Consider the following 13380-nt stretch of genomic DNA (forward strand, 5'->3'; position numbering starts at 1 on the left):
TCCAACGTCCCGTCAACCTAAGGGAAAAATATAATTCTGTATTTGTAGTGGAAATGGAATAACAACCATCAACGGGTAATGACAAACTGCCAATCCAAAATGAAACAAATTCACCGAAAAACTGATGAAAAGGTAAGGCGTTATGTGTCATACGTAAAAACGAAATCATGAAATGTCGCAGGAACCTTAAAATTTCTTTTTAGCATTTAAAAAAAATGCTTTCCCATTCTTTTGACTACACGGCAACTTTTGTTGTCACTGGTGGCTTAATGCTAGTTACAAAGTCCAGCTTGCGCCACATGATAAAGACCTGCAGGGAAATTCAGCACAGGAATTGTGCCCACTTTCAGCCTGATTCAAGCTGACAAAGAGATGATTCATACTTCCGACAAGATACTGTTGCTTTAGCAAATGTTTCCGACATTTTTTACGCCAACGTCTGCGAACTGACTGACACTTCTGGGTACGTGCTATAACACTCAATGAAGCAGAATTCCTTCAAAAGTCCTTCAAGGATACTGCTAGCGGTAGGTATTTCTAGAAGTCATTCTCGATGAACGGGTCCGTATTCGTAGCTGCGGCCTTTTGTTTTATGGGATAAGACTTACTTCTTCCAAATTTAGCAAATGTTGTCGTTTTTGTCTCTTGGGAGTATTTTTCCAGATGAACGGAAATTACGCACTGCGATACCTGCTTCACGCAAGCACACAAATGGTGAAATACATATGATAATTAGAAATTCCTTACAAACCGCGCCCTAACATTTTCCTTCACTAACTTGTCCGGGGTCATTCAAAATTATGAGCTTTTCCCCCTCCCAAAATAGAGAAACCCTATATTTCATATTTATTCACTTGGCCCACTATCTCTAACCCACCTCTGCTAACCATTTGTTTTCGCGAACTGGTTACTTTCAGCGCTTGACTGATACGTAATTCGCAACTTTGCTTTTTTTTCTTTTTAACCTTAGATTTTACCTGTTTTACCTAGTTTTCCTCTCCTCTTTCTGTCATCACTTTGCATCACTATTCACATGTTCTTAGTTTTCTTATGTATTCTGTTTCCGAATCTCATGCAGTAATTGAAAATACGCTGAATTAGAGTAAGATGACGGAAATAAAAAAATATCGTTAAAATAAGTAACGTAAAAAAGTTTCACTGCCGGAAAACTAACGGAATCTGAAATATAAATAAAAGAAAAACTTTTTATTTTCCTGTTCCTTTGAATACCGATATGTATTTGCGTTATGCGTTAACGAAGGTATATGTGTGAGTATGAAATATGTCTCTGTTAAAGAGTATGTTAGCTACAATTCGCATGCGTTCATGCAAATATATTTCAGAGTTTGATGTAATGATTAAACAATTTAATAAAATTGAATAACAAGAAACATCTGATTAAAAATTACTTCGGTATAAACAAAAGCGAAAACCTGGTAAGGCTGATCTACACACCAGATTTTATTGCTACTAAATACTTGATATTTAGGTATTAATGTTTTTAAAGAATATATATGTGGCAGTAAATTCATCCAAAGTTCCTTAAAATAATATAAAAGATTCATCATTACTTATGTGCATGCATCATTGGTCACGCTGAGTCACATTTATGATTGAGACCAATAAACTCCCTTAAATAATCCATGTACTGTTGAGCCATTTTGTCAAGAAACTTGTACAAAGTTAACAATTATTAAACCAAAGTCTGTTTATCAGATTCGCTGAAAATAAGGAAAGCAACAGCAACATGAAGACTGACGTAGGATGGTTTTTAAAAAATTATAACAATAAATGGTAACTTGCTCTTATGACCCAAAGTAAAACCATTCAGTAATAACCGTAAAGACAATCCCAACGTGACGTGACAATTTAATAGCAACATATGGGGACATAAAATTCATCTTGTCGAATATATCCAAACAGAGCTTTCGTATCGCAGAGGAATTCGAAGAGTAATGCAGTCACTGTGAGAGGTCCGTATTGAAAATGACACCCAAAATGGAAATGACTCCGATCAAAGGGGATCAGGAAGGTGCTTCTTACGTCTATCTCTATTTGCTTCCGTCCTCGTCCCGTCTTCCCTTTCACTCTAAATCGAAGCGCTTCCTTTTCATCAATCTGACAAGGATAAACAGGAGTGACATCTCCTCACCTCCAAACTCTTTCCAATTTTGGACGGATAAAAAGCGAGCCTTTGTCAACCGCCACGTATTCAAGGCGAGTTATTATTCGGATCTGGAGTACCCCTTTACTTTGGGACATGTATCACTATAAATAAATATACACTATTATTATCATAATGATGTGTATATGTTTATATTTCTGTTCGCTGAAGACATCAGTATACCAATACAAGTATTAGGTCATCATCAATATAAATATAATTAAATATCGTTACCTCTCACCTCTCAATTTATCTAGGGCAATATATTTTTTGGCAAAGAATGCGTATACATCCAAAGTCCTTTCAGTTGGCTATTTTGGATACAAATTGATGTTTTATTAAAATTTCGTTTAAGAATGTATTCTTTCTTAAATAATTATAATTTGTAACGCATTTGTGTCTTCATGTCCTCTATCCCTTACAAAAAGGTGGGAATGATTAGTTAAATTTATTACATAACTAAACATAACAGGCGTTCTTAGATTGGACTTCATGAAGCTGGGAAACTTCATGGAATTTCAAAATGGTTTTACATTAGTCAAAAAAGGGCACGCAGTGACATTCTTTCAATGCAGCAATCCGAATTAAGATGAAAGAATGAATCGACAAACTGACTATGCCATAGTTCAAGTACACCAGTAAACCTTTGTCATTTTCAAAGAAAGTTCAACTATACTGCGGGAAAAATCAATTTAGAAAACAGAGTTCCTAAATTTCCTTCAACCACCTGAGAAAATCAATAAGAAATCAATAGCATGAGCATCTCACAAAGTCCCAAGGAAAATTCAACACACCAAACAGACTCTCGACAGGGAAATACTGTTCAGAAATCTTTCTAGGCCTGACTGGCTAAGTAAGGCCTCCAAAGTTTAATATTCACAACACTGCCCTGCTTCCCAAGGAACTCTGGTCTAATACTTAACGAGCAACAGGAAAAAAATCGAATAAAAATCCTTTGCAATGTCCTTATACAACCACACGGATTCCCTGGAACTGCGTTGCAAAAGAAGAAACTCCAGGGACGAAATAAATACAATTCAAATATACAGTAATTCAAAGATTCCCTATGAAGAAACGACAAGGATAAATGGCATTATCGGTAGGTGGCGTGCCTGTGACTGTTTGTGATGAGAATAATCAAAGCACAATGACACATTAATGACAGTTCTCGGACTCGACTAAAGGCATTTTTTTTCTATCCAACATCAAATATTCTTACTATTAAAATGAAGAATGACAGTCTCTTTAGAGAGTGATGCTCTCCAAGAGCACTCACCAAAGGAAAACCACTTAAATAGTAAACTGAATTAATCTTTATTTATTTTAATTACTTTTAAGAAACTGAACATCAGCACGTATATTACGTAATTCATCACAATACCAATATTAATTACCGTTTCAACCTTGCTATCTCTTTCTTTCTTCGTTTCTCCTCTCAAAAGAGAAGCAAACTGAATAATTCTACAAGAAGTAATTTTCTCTGACCATAACTTGGTTTATATCAAGGTCTATTGATTTACGACTCCACATTTTATTCCTGGTGTGAATCTCCCAAATATGTTTATTCTGGACTTCACCCACTTTGTTCCCAATTGCTTTGTGTCTACCTAACCGTGTTGAATGCTTAGTTAAATTTCCCACGCACTAAATTAAAACATAAACGGGCCATCAAGATACAATCTGCAGTACAGCCATGGTTTCCTTACTTTCCAACTTCATTTAATAAATAAATCGTCATTCACGAGGGAAACAACAAACATGCATTGGTCATGATAATGGTGTCTAAGTATTTAAATCCTTGCCGATTCATATCTTTGAAAATGAGCATACATAATTTAAACAGACAGCGAAAACAAGCAATGATTTTTCTCTTTACGAAATTACAAATGCATAATTTTGAAGCTAAGGCAGAACCAACAAAACATTAATCTTGTAAATATTTTCCATGTTGTTTCTATAGTTCTTCATGAAACGTCGCCCTTCATAAGACAAGATAAAGATATAGAACGTTCATACTCTACTTTCTTCCACTGAACTAAATGCATGATTGTGAGAGTGTGAGAGAGAGAGAGAGAGAGAGAGAGAGAGAGAGAGAGGAGAGAGAATATTGTTGTCTAAAGGGGGTACGGTAGGAGTTACTTCAACAATTTTAAGCTGATAATGCGACGAGATATAATATCTATAACAAAATTCTTGATTTTAGATCGAGCTCTCTATCTTCTCTTTGCAAAATATTTATTACAATGAATAATCTGTGAGCTCAAACACTTTCAGGGGACTTAAAAACCAACCAAACAAAAGATCCGCATATATTGCCTCCTCCCTGAGCTGATCCTCCGTTTACCATTACAGAGAGATATATAATAATACTTAAAACTACACTAGAAAGACGCCCCAAGAGAGCATTCCAATTCCAATAAATAATTAACACAGACCTTGCACTTAGTTTACTATAAAACTGAACTGCGCCAACAAGAATGAAAAATAAAAGTTTCTTGTTCCGGAGGCCCCACTGACATTCATTTACGAATCAAACTAGAATTTACTGGTGAACGTGCAATACACTGTCAGGATATAAAACTTCAAAAATAAGCTGTAAAAAGCAAGAGACATACCGAAATAAGATAGGACGGATCAGAAAATAAATAAAATAAATATTGTAGAAATTTTGAGAAACAAACAAATCTGGCTAGAAAATTAAAGAACATAAATCTGAGAAGTCAAAAGACTGCGACATGAAACAAAACAGTGACAAATTTTATTAACAAAAATAGAGGCATTTAAATTACGAAATAGCACACGAAGTAAGGGAATTAAGGAACAATCAAGAAACGGAGATGTCTAAAAAGTATAATGCCGGAAAGTTTAATTACATTAAAATGATAAGAAGGAAATTTAAGTAGAAAAAGTGGGAGAGATTCATGAATCATGGATACGACAAAACATTATTTTTACAATGCACAGAAGCTGAACGAAACTCAAGACATTATGAGGCTAAGATTAATATGATAATGATTAATAATGAAAACAACTATTACTAGGAATAAAATTCGTCTAAAAATGAACACAAAAATTATTGTTGCAACAGACAACCACTCTTCTCAGCCTTTCAGAATTAAGTCAGTTAAAAAAAAAGTTAGCTATGACTACCTATTTTCGTACGGGATCATCTCACAAACAGAAATATTTGAATGCCTATATCTGTCTGTCAATCTATAATTGTATCTACACACAAACGAACACACGCACCCCCCCCCACCCACACACACACACACACACACACACACACATATATATATATATATATATATATATATATATATATATATATATATATATATATATATATATATATATGATATATATATATATATATATATATATATATACATACATATCTCTATATTTTACTTTTTGTATTTTCCTGGGTTTATGGTATTTTACAGGCCGGCAACTTAAACTTTATTTAATTGGCCTTGAGTTCTACAGGCGTAAGAAATCGTAAAAAAGAAAAAAAGGGAGAATTTAGGAGCTGAAAGGATAAATTAAAGAATTATATTTACAAAAGCAAGCATTTGAAGGAAAATGGATAGAAGTAACTTGATAAAGGGCTTGCAGCACCTAAGATCCTTCTACAGGGTCTTGATTAAAGGCAGGCACAGGCCAAGAGGAGTCCCTGCGAATGGGTCCTCTGCAAGAGATTTACACATTACACGCCAGTAAAGGGAGCAATTTAACACAGAATAAGTCTCGAGTTTGCACTGAGGTGCCAAAGACTCGGAATGAATGACCACTTTACACTCGAACACAGGACGTTGGAAATGGCACTGGATAAACTGAGACAAGGACAGAAGTGAAATGCTGGTACTCCAAGCTTTCTAAAGGCAAATATCGTGACCGAAAAGTCTTCACTCGCACTTTACCGTAGGGAAGCTGGTCTCTGACGAGAAGGTTGGGGTCCGAAACGATACAAACTGTCCCTCAAGGATGACTGGAGTCTGAGTCGGACAGGGAGATGAATGTTCTCTCAGCAAGCTGCATCACCAGCCCCGTGTAACGACTCCTCACAAGGCTTAACTGCTTCTCTTCCTTAAGGCACGCGGCCGTGGGGCCGTGTGCAAGCATATAAGTCACTGCCCAGGTGTTCAACGGATTTATGGCCTCTTTACGGTGTCTGTGGGTAAGACAATTCAGGCAGCTTAATTTGCCTTTCGTTTCGGAGTGGGGCTAATGCAACGCTAGTCCATTTATTGACAGTAACATTATTGTCATTAAAATATATGATTGAAGGATCGCCAATGCTATTGAAACGACGTTGTCAAATAGTGCTCCTTTCATTGTGTAGAGGTGATTGACAATAAATGCACTTCCACTCTGTTTGTAAAGATGTCGTCAAGAGGAAAAATGAGTGGAATACATACGCGCCTCTTTAGAATCTCCAACTGCAGCAACAGACTGAAAAAATAGGTCTGCTCTAATGACCAAAACTCGGGAGGATGTCAGAATGAAGAAGATGTCAGAAAATTCAATATTTGAAACCAACTGGAAGGAACTGAAAAAATGACTTCTTCAGAGATCTGGTAGAGGACAGATGATATTCCAGGACTTCATTATAGTATGAAAATGTCATTCTGATAGACCAGAACTGCCTTCTCATTCCTTAAGTACATTAGATGAGGAGGAGGGTGAGGATATTACTGACGATCCGTAAGTATATAATATTTTAGCATATTGGATTAGTCAAGAATAAAACACATGTTTAAACAAAATATATCAAATTTAACTATAATATAATCAGTAACTAAATATTGAAAACACTAACTGATAAAGATAAACAAATCTATTTATTTCATAAACTCAAATGCAAACATAATTTTGCATGTTATAATTAAAAGATATATATATATATATATATATATATATATCTCTCTCTACATATACCATATATATATATATATCAATATATATGCATGAAGAAAAATACTAAATATTCTATGGTATGAAGCTAAATATTGACTGCAATTACATTAGCAGGTTGCAACAGTGTTAATATACTCATTTAAGTGCTGCAAGTAATCACCTCTGTTCTAATAAAGCTTTGATGACAGGAGTTTCATTATTATAATAGTGGGCTACTTCGAACCGTTGGCTCATATCGTGTCCTCGTCAGAGTTCGACTGAACAGACAAATAGGTGTTTTCTGTTTTACGAGCAATAAAATTATGAAGATAGCAACATGCTAGTACTAACACTGGCTTTCTAGCGCTAACAAATTGGTCTCTAAAATACACCCAAATGCGATGTTAATATCCCAAATGCATCCTCGTAGCAATCTTGCTTTATAACCTCATATGATAAAGATTCTTTTATGCGTATTCAGCTTGTGCAAGTTATAGATGTTCAGACAGAGCAAATGCTTCATCGGCAACAAATACATAAGGTATATAGTTGCCTATTGGTTCCTTGTAATCCCTCAGATGCTGGCAAGTTTAATTTCCCTTCACTTAGCATTCTGCCAAATTTAGTCTCACTAAATACTCCACCATCAGACACACTCCCATTTATGCCTACATCTGCCATCAAAAATTCATATTCAGCATTTACAACTGCCATCAGGGCAATGCTGAAGTAATTTTCGTAATTGAAATAAAAAGATCCGGAGTGAGCTGGTTTCTTTATTTCGACGTGCTTGCCATCAATAGCTCCGCAACAATGAGGGAAATTCATCTTTTCATGAATCCTTCGCTAACCATTTTCCATTCATCTGGTGTGCTTGGGAGCTGAAAATTAAGAAAAAATTATTAATTGCATTGCCGCTGTGTAAATCAATCTCTCTCTCTCTCTCTCTCTCTCTCTCTCTCTCTCTCTCTCTCTCTCTCTCTCTCTTCTCTCTCTTGCATTCAATCCATATGTATGTATGTGTTAACGTATGTTTTTCTTTTATTTTTTTTCAGGAATCGCCAGCCACAAAGAGACAAGGGCTATCAGATCATAGGGGACAGTTTTTAGCTCTTGCATGTAAGCGCCGTCGGGGAGAACTAAACGAATACGATAAAATTGCAGCCGCATGGGCTTTAGATTTATCGAAAATGGACCCTACTCAAGCTCTTTACGCTACAAGAGCAATAAATGAAATAATCTTTGCAGGTGGGATGGGTACATTGAGTCGTGATTCTGTTGTCATTAATAACTCTAATGACACCTCTCATTCCCAAGTCATGCCATCTACTTCAACTACCTCAGTGGAAATCATTCCCGTTCAGGGTACTTAACCTGAACGAACCATTTCACATTTTTTTTCTTCATTTAAATGATATATTTATTGGTTATTATTTAAAGTATTTCTGTAAATGTATTTAATACATTTGTATTCCATTATGTAGTGTTTGTTTAGTAAAGTAAGCTGAGAGAAGATGTTAATGTTTTTCTTACCTTGATATAACCTTGGAGACGGCGTATGATTGCATAACATGTCTCCATAACTATTTTGCTGATTGACTGAGGAGACATAGCACTTACAAATTTCAAGTGGCCAAGTAACGAAGAGTGACCGACAATCTTTGAGTTACTGAAATACTCCCTCTTAAATGTGTTTCCTTCTTTTCTATTAACGGTTTCACTAGAGTCAAAAGTTCATCAAACCCTGCTCCATCATGTATAGAAATGTCTCTTTTTAAACCATTCTTTCATCCACTTCTTTTTCTTGGTTTTCTCCTCACAAAATAGAAAACCAACGTATATATAAAATAAATCCTCGTCAGAAACCATGATGTTGCCGCTGTGAAGCACCAGAGAGAAATGACTAGTATTGTCAATGTTATTGAGCAGTGTGAGGGCAAATGATTGAAGACCCCGAATATTGACTCAATATGCTTACGTCAATATTGTTGATAGTGTAGGGGCCGATTAAGCTTCTTAAAAGAGTGGCATAAAATCTCCTCCTGGTATCTTTTATCTGTGTCATCTCAATATCTGTTCCAGGTAAAAAAAAAAAAGGGACAGATCGGAATGTTGATAACGGGCTCTGATTTCTAGTGAAATACGATCAGACATGCGGTTCTCAATAAACAAAGGAGTAAATTGGGGAGGAGCACTGTGTCAAACTTCTGGGTGATTATAATAATATAAATATATATATATATATGTATATATATATACATACACATATATATATATATATATATATATATATATATATATATATATATATATATATATATATATATATATATGTATGTATGTATGTATGTATGTATTCAATCATAATTTTTGGAGATAAAGCTAAAACTTCATTTTTACACAAAAGGTGGTAGCTACATTTACACATTTTTCATAAAAAGAAAATTTGACACCAGTAAAAATTTTCGTTGCAAGCCTTAGACTCTGAAGTCCTTTATAGAACCATCTTCCCGATTTTCATTCACCCTAGTAATCTTATTCTTGCTAATCGACATTTAAAAATAATGTGACGGCCGCAAGAAATTCAGTCGCTCATACAAGAGGAGATCTTGGAAGAATGCCAGAAAGAGAATCCATTCATTGCGAAAACAGAGAACTAAACTTTTCGAGTTCTATAAGAATGACACCTTAAACTGTCCAAGTTTTCAACTTCAGTGAAAGATAATGGATAAAAAAAAAAAAAAATGCGCCGAAGAAACTTCGGCAAAATCGAGTTTTCTGTACAGCATATAATGCTGTATGAAACTTGCAGTCATCGCCCATGAAACTCTCAGCCAAGGCCCATGAAACTTTAACCCACGGCTCGGTGGTGGCCAGTGTTGTTGGCACCTATAGCACTGCCAGACGCACGATCATGGCTAACTTTAACCTCAAATAAAATAAATACTACTGAGGCTAGAGGGCTGCAATTTGGTATGTTTGATGATTGGAGGGTGGATGATCAACATACCAATTTGTAACCTTGTAGCCTCAGTAGTTTTTAAGATCTGATGGCAGACAAAAAAAGGGCGTACAGACAGACAAACAGCCCTCTCAATAGTTTTCTTTTACAGAAAACTAAACGAACAGGAAAGGCTTGAGTTTCCACCACTTTGGAAATGTGCCAGTTCCAAGTCGTTGTAAAGTTCCTCACAACCCATGAAAGAATATATTTCACATTCATCGCTCTTCCCCCTCTCAGGCGGCCTTGTAACACCCGTTGGTCAACACTTCACCTATCTCTTTGGTCACTACATTCATCAGTTATACAAGCCCATCCGGTTACAGTATCCCTTTATATATTACCAACCATTGGAGTGTTTTATATTTTTCTCATGAATCTTTGTTTTCTTTTCATTTTCTTTTTATTTTAGTCTTTAGTGAACATGCGCCGAATAACATCACTGAGCTGCATATCATACCGGCCTTTGCATAAAACAAGTATCCCGAAGTAGAATCAATTTTCCTCAATTTGGAAAATGTTACAAACAAATAGAAAGTCGGCGGCTACGAAAAATCAATGAATGAAGAATGTGAAAGGTCAATAGCCTGAAAGCATGAAGAGATTTCAATGTCCACAAAAGGGTAAGAAGTTGCTATTTTTTGTGCGGGTGTGAGAGTGGGTTTGCAGATCGATCACTTACATGCAAAATAGAATGAGAATGAACGACTAATCCGCGTAAGATTTGCAATTTACGCAGTTAGCGTCAACGAACTGAGAAGTGACAGAGCTTTAAACAGCGTAAGATGAGGCAAACAAATGGTCGCTCCATTTCCTGATCAAGATGAGTCAGTTTACCGATTAAAAAACAACGCCAAGTGAGGAGAAATGAAGAGACATTTGTAAGTAAAAGACCGTTCTAACTGCCTCCCCTTTCTCTCAAACTCTGATTGTCTAGCTTCTTAGATTCATCTACATCAGGTTCTTAAGCACCAGCCAGTCACCACTCATGCACTTATTCTATTCATATCAATATTTATATAAGTCAATTGTAATTTTGTTATATTTGACGGCCAACGAAATTAAACTTTTCAGCTAACTTTTTATGGTTTAATAGATCCAGATGTCACTAAAAGTGTTAGATAGGCAATACTCGGCCATCAGTCAATCGAATTAATAAAAGAGGATGCTTCGAGACATGAAGCGTCTGCAATCTCCCCTGTGCGTATACATTCCGTAAAATATGTTTCCTACTTTTCTAATCCAAAAAATCTATCCTCATCTTTGTTATTGAAGTCTAATACAAATTTATCATTGTTCTGGGCAACCCACTGGGCATTAAATGAATAGATATGTGAAAATCTACCTTAGTGCAAGATTATATGTTCAAAAGTAAGAGTACAGAACTACTGATCAACAATCGACTATATTTTTTTTATTACAGCTGATTGCTGACTTCATCCAGTGCATGAATTTATTGAAGAGTAATTGACTTAGGCAACCATCTATCATTGATGCTGGACTACGGTTTCTTGAAGCTTATGATTATCTCCTCGGAGTGTGATTTTTACCACAATCTTTCATATTCGCGCTGCACTTTCCTTTTTCACATTAACCGCAGAGGTCAAAAGAAGTTATATCAACTCCGCAGAAGTATACAGATGCAAACATGAACGGTTTAAAATATTCGCTAATAAAATTTTATAGGAAAACGACATCTCAACGAATTCTCAGGGATTAATTGCGGTAAAGTGACACTTCAGCATTCTATTTGACTGACAAATAATTTCATGTCATGATTCCTACAATGTGCCAGTTATCGTCTATTTAGGTCTGCACCATTTTTCTACCTTTAGACCCCAAATTACCCATCGTAGCGGCGTCTACAATAATTAACAAGTAAAAAATGCGTCGAATTCCTTTGGCGCAATCGAGTTTCTGTAAAACGTATGAAACTCTCAGCTACAGCCCATGAAACTTTTCGCCACGGCCCAGTGGTGGCCTGTGTTGTTCGCACCTATAGTGGTGCCAGACGCACGATCATGGCTAACTTTAACCTTAAATAATATAAAAACTACTGAGGTTAGAGGGCTGCAATTTGGTGTGTCTGATGATTGGAGGGTGGGTGATCAACATACCAATTTCTGTCCTCTAGCCTCTATTTTTTAAGATCTGAAGGCGGACAAAAAAGTGCGGACGGACGGACAAATAGCCATCTCAATAGCTTTCTTTTACAGAAAACTAAAAAGAATTAATGGAAACATATTATGCACAGCACGTTTGTTTGCGAAGGCCTACCCAAACTCATACGTTTGCACGTATGCATAAATAATAAAACCTAAATCCACGCAACGTCTGGTTTTATAATTGTACACAACGGGCTATGAGTAAGGAACGAGTTTTGTCTAGTATAAAATTTATATTAATTTTCGCTAGAATTATGCAATGGACGTTGAATGAGACTTGCCTCTGTATCACAACAATGTTATATATGTCAGTAATACAAATAAAAACCGATGATTACATGGAAGAAAGAGAAAATGAAAACTGGCTCGCTCTTTCTGCCTGTGTCTCGCTCGGATAAGAACTGTTTGTTGCAGAGTCATTTTCGTTTTTCAGGATGTAATTATTTGAACTCTCAAGTGAAAAATAAGAATAAATCATTGCAATCAGCGTGATTAAGGTATTGGAACTGTCGGAGGATCCAATTTTCACAGTATACGAATCAAGTGCATAAGTTAGCGTACCTTAGTTTAACCAGACCATTGAGCTGATTAACAGCTCTCCTGGGTGGCTGGCCCGAAGGATTAGATTTATTTTACGTGGCTAAGAACCAACTGGTTACTAGCAACAGGACCTACAGCTTATTGTGGAACCGGACCACATTATAAAGAGAAATGAATTTTATCACCAGAAATAGATTCCTCTAATTCTCCATTGGCCGGCCGGAGAGTCGAACCCGGGCCCGGCAGAGTGCTATCCGAGAACGATATCGACCCGTCCAATGAGGAACCTATCAAGTGTATAAAGGAGAGAGAGAGACAGAGAGAGAGAGAGGAGAGAGAGAGAGAGAGAGAGAGAGAGAGAGAGAGAGAGAGAGAGAGCTTAAACCGTCAAGACTCGATTCGAACCGTTGGAGCGACGTCATATTTAAGAGAGGAGCGTTGTATATTAATCGTTTCCCCACCGCGAGTGTTACACAGTAACTAACAACAGAATTCCAGTGTTCTCTCCTTTTCCCTTCCGAAACATCAGACGTTTAAACGGGAAAGTACGTAGGAGTGTGTAGAGATCGCCAGACGCCACAGAGACGTTGTGGACCACTGCATTCCTGTCA

The sequence above is a fragment of the Macrobrachium rosenbergii genome, chromosome 12 (assembly GCF_040412425.1).
Source record: "Macrobrachium rosenbergii isolate ZJJX-2024 chromosome 12, ASM4041242v1, whole genome shotgun sequence".
In the NCBI taxonomy this organism is placed as follows: domain Eukaryota; kingdom Metazoa; phylum Arthropoda; class Malacostraca; order Decapoda; family Palaemonidae; genus Macrobrachium; species Macrobrachium rosenbergii.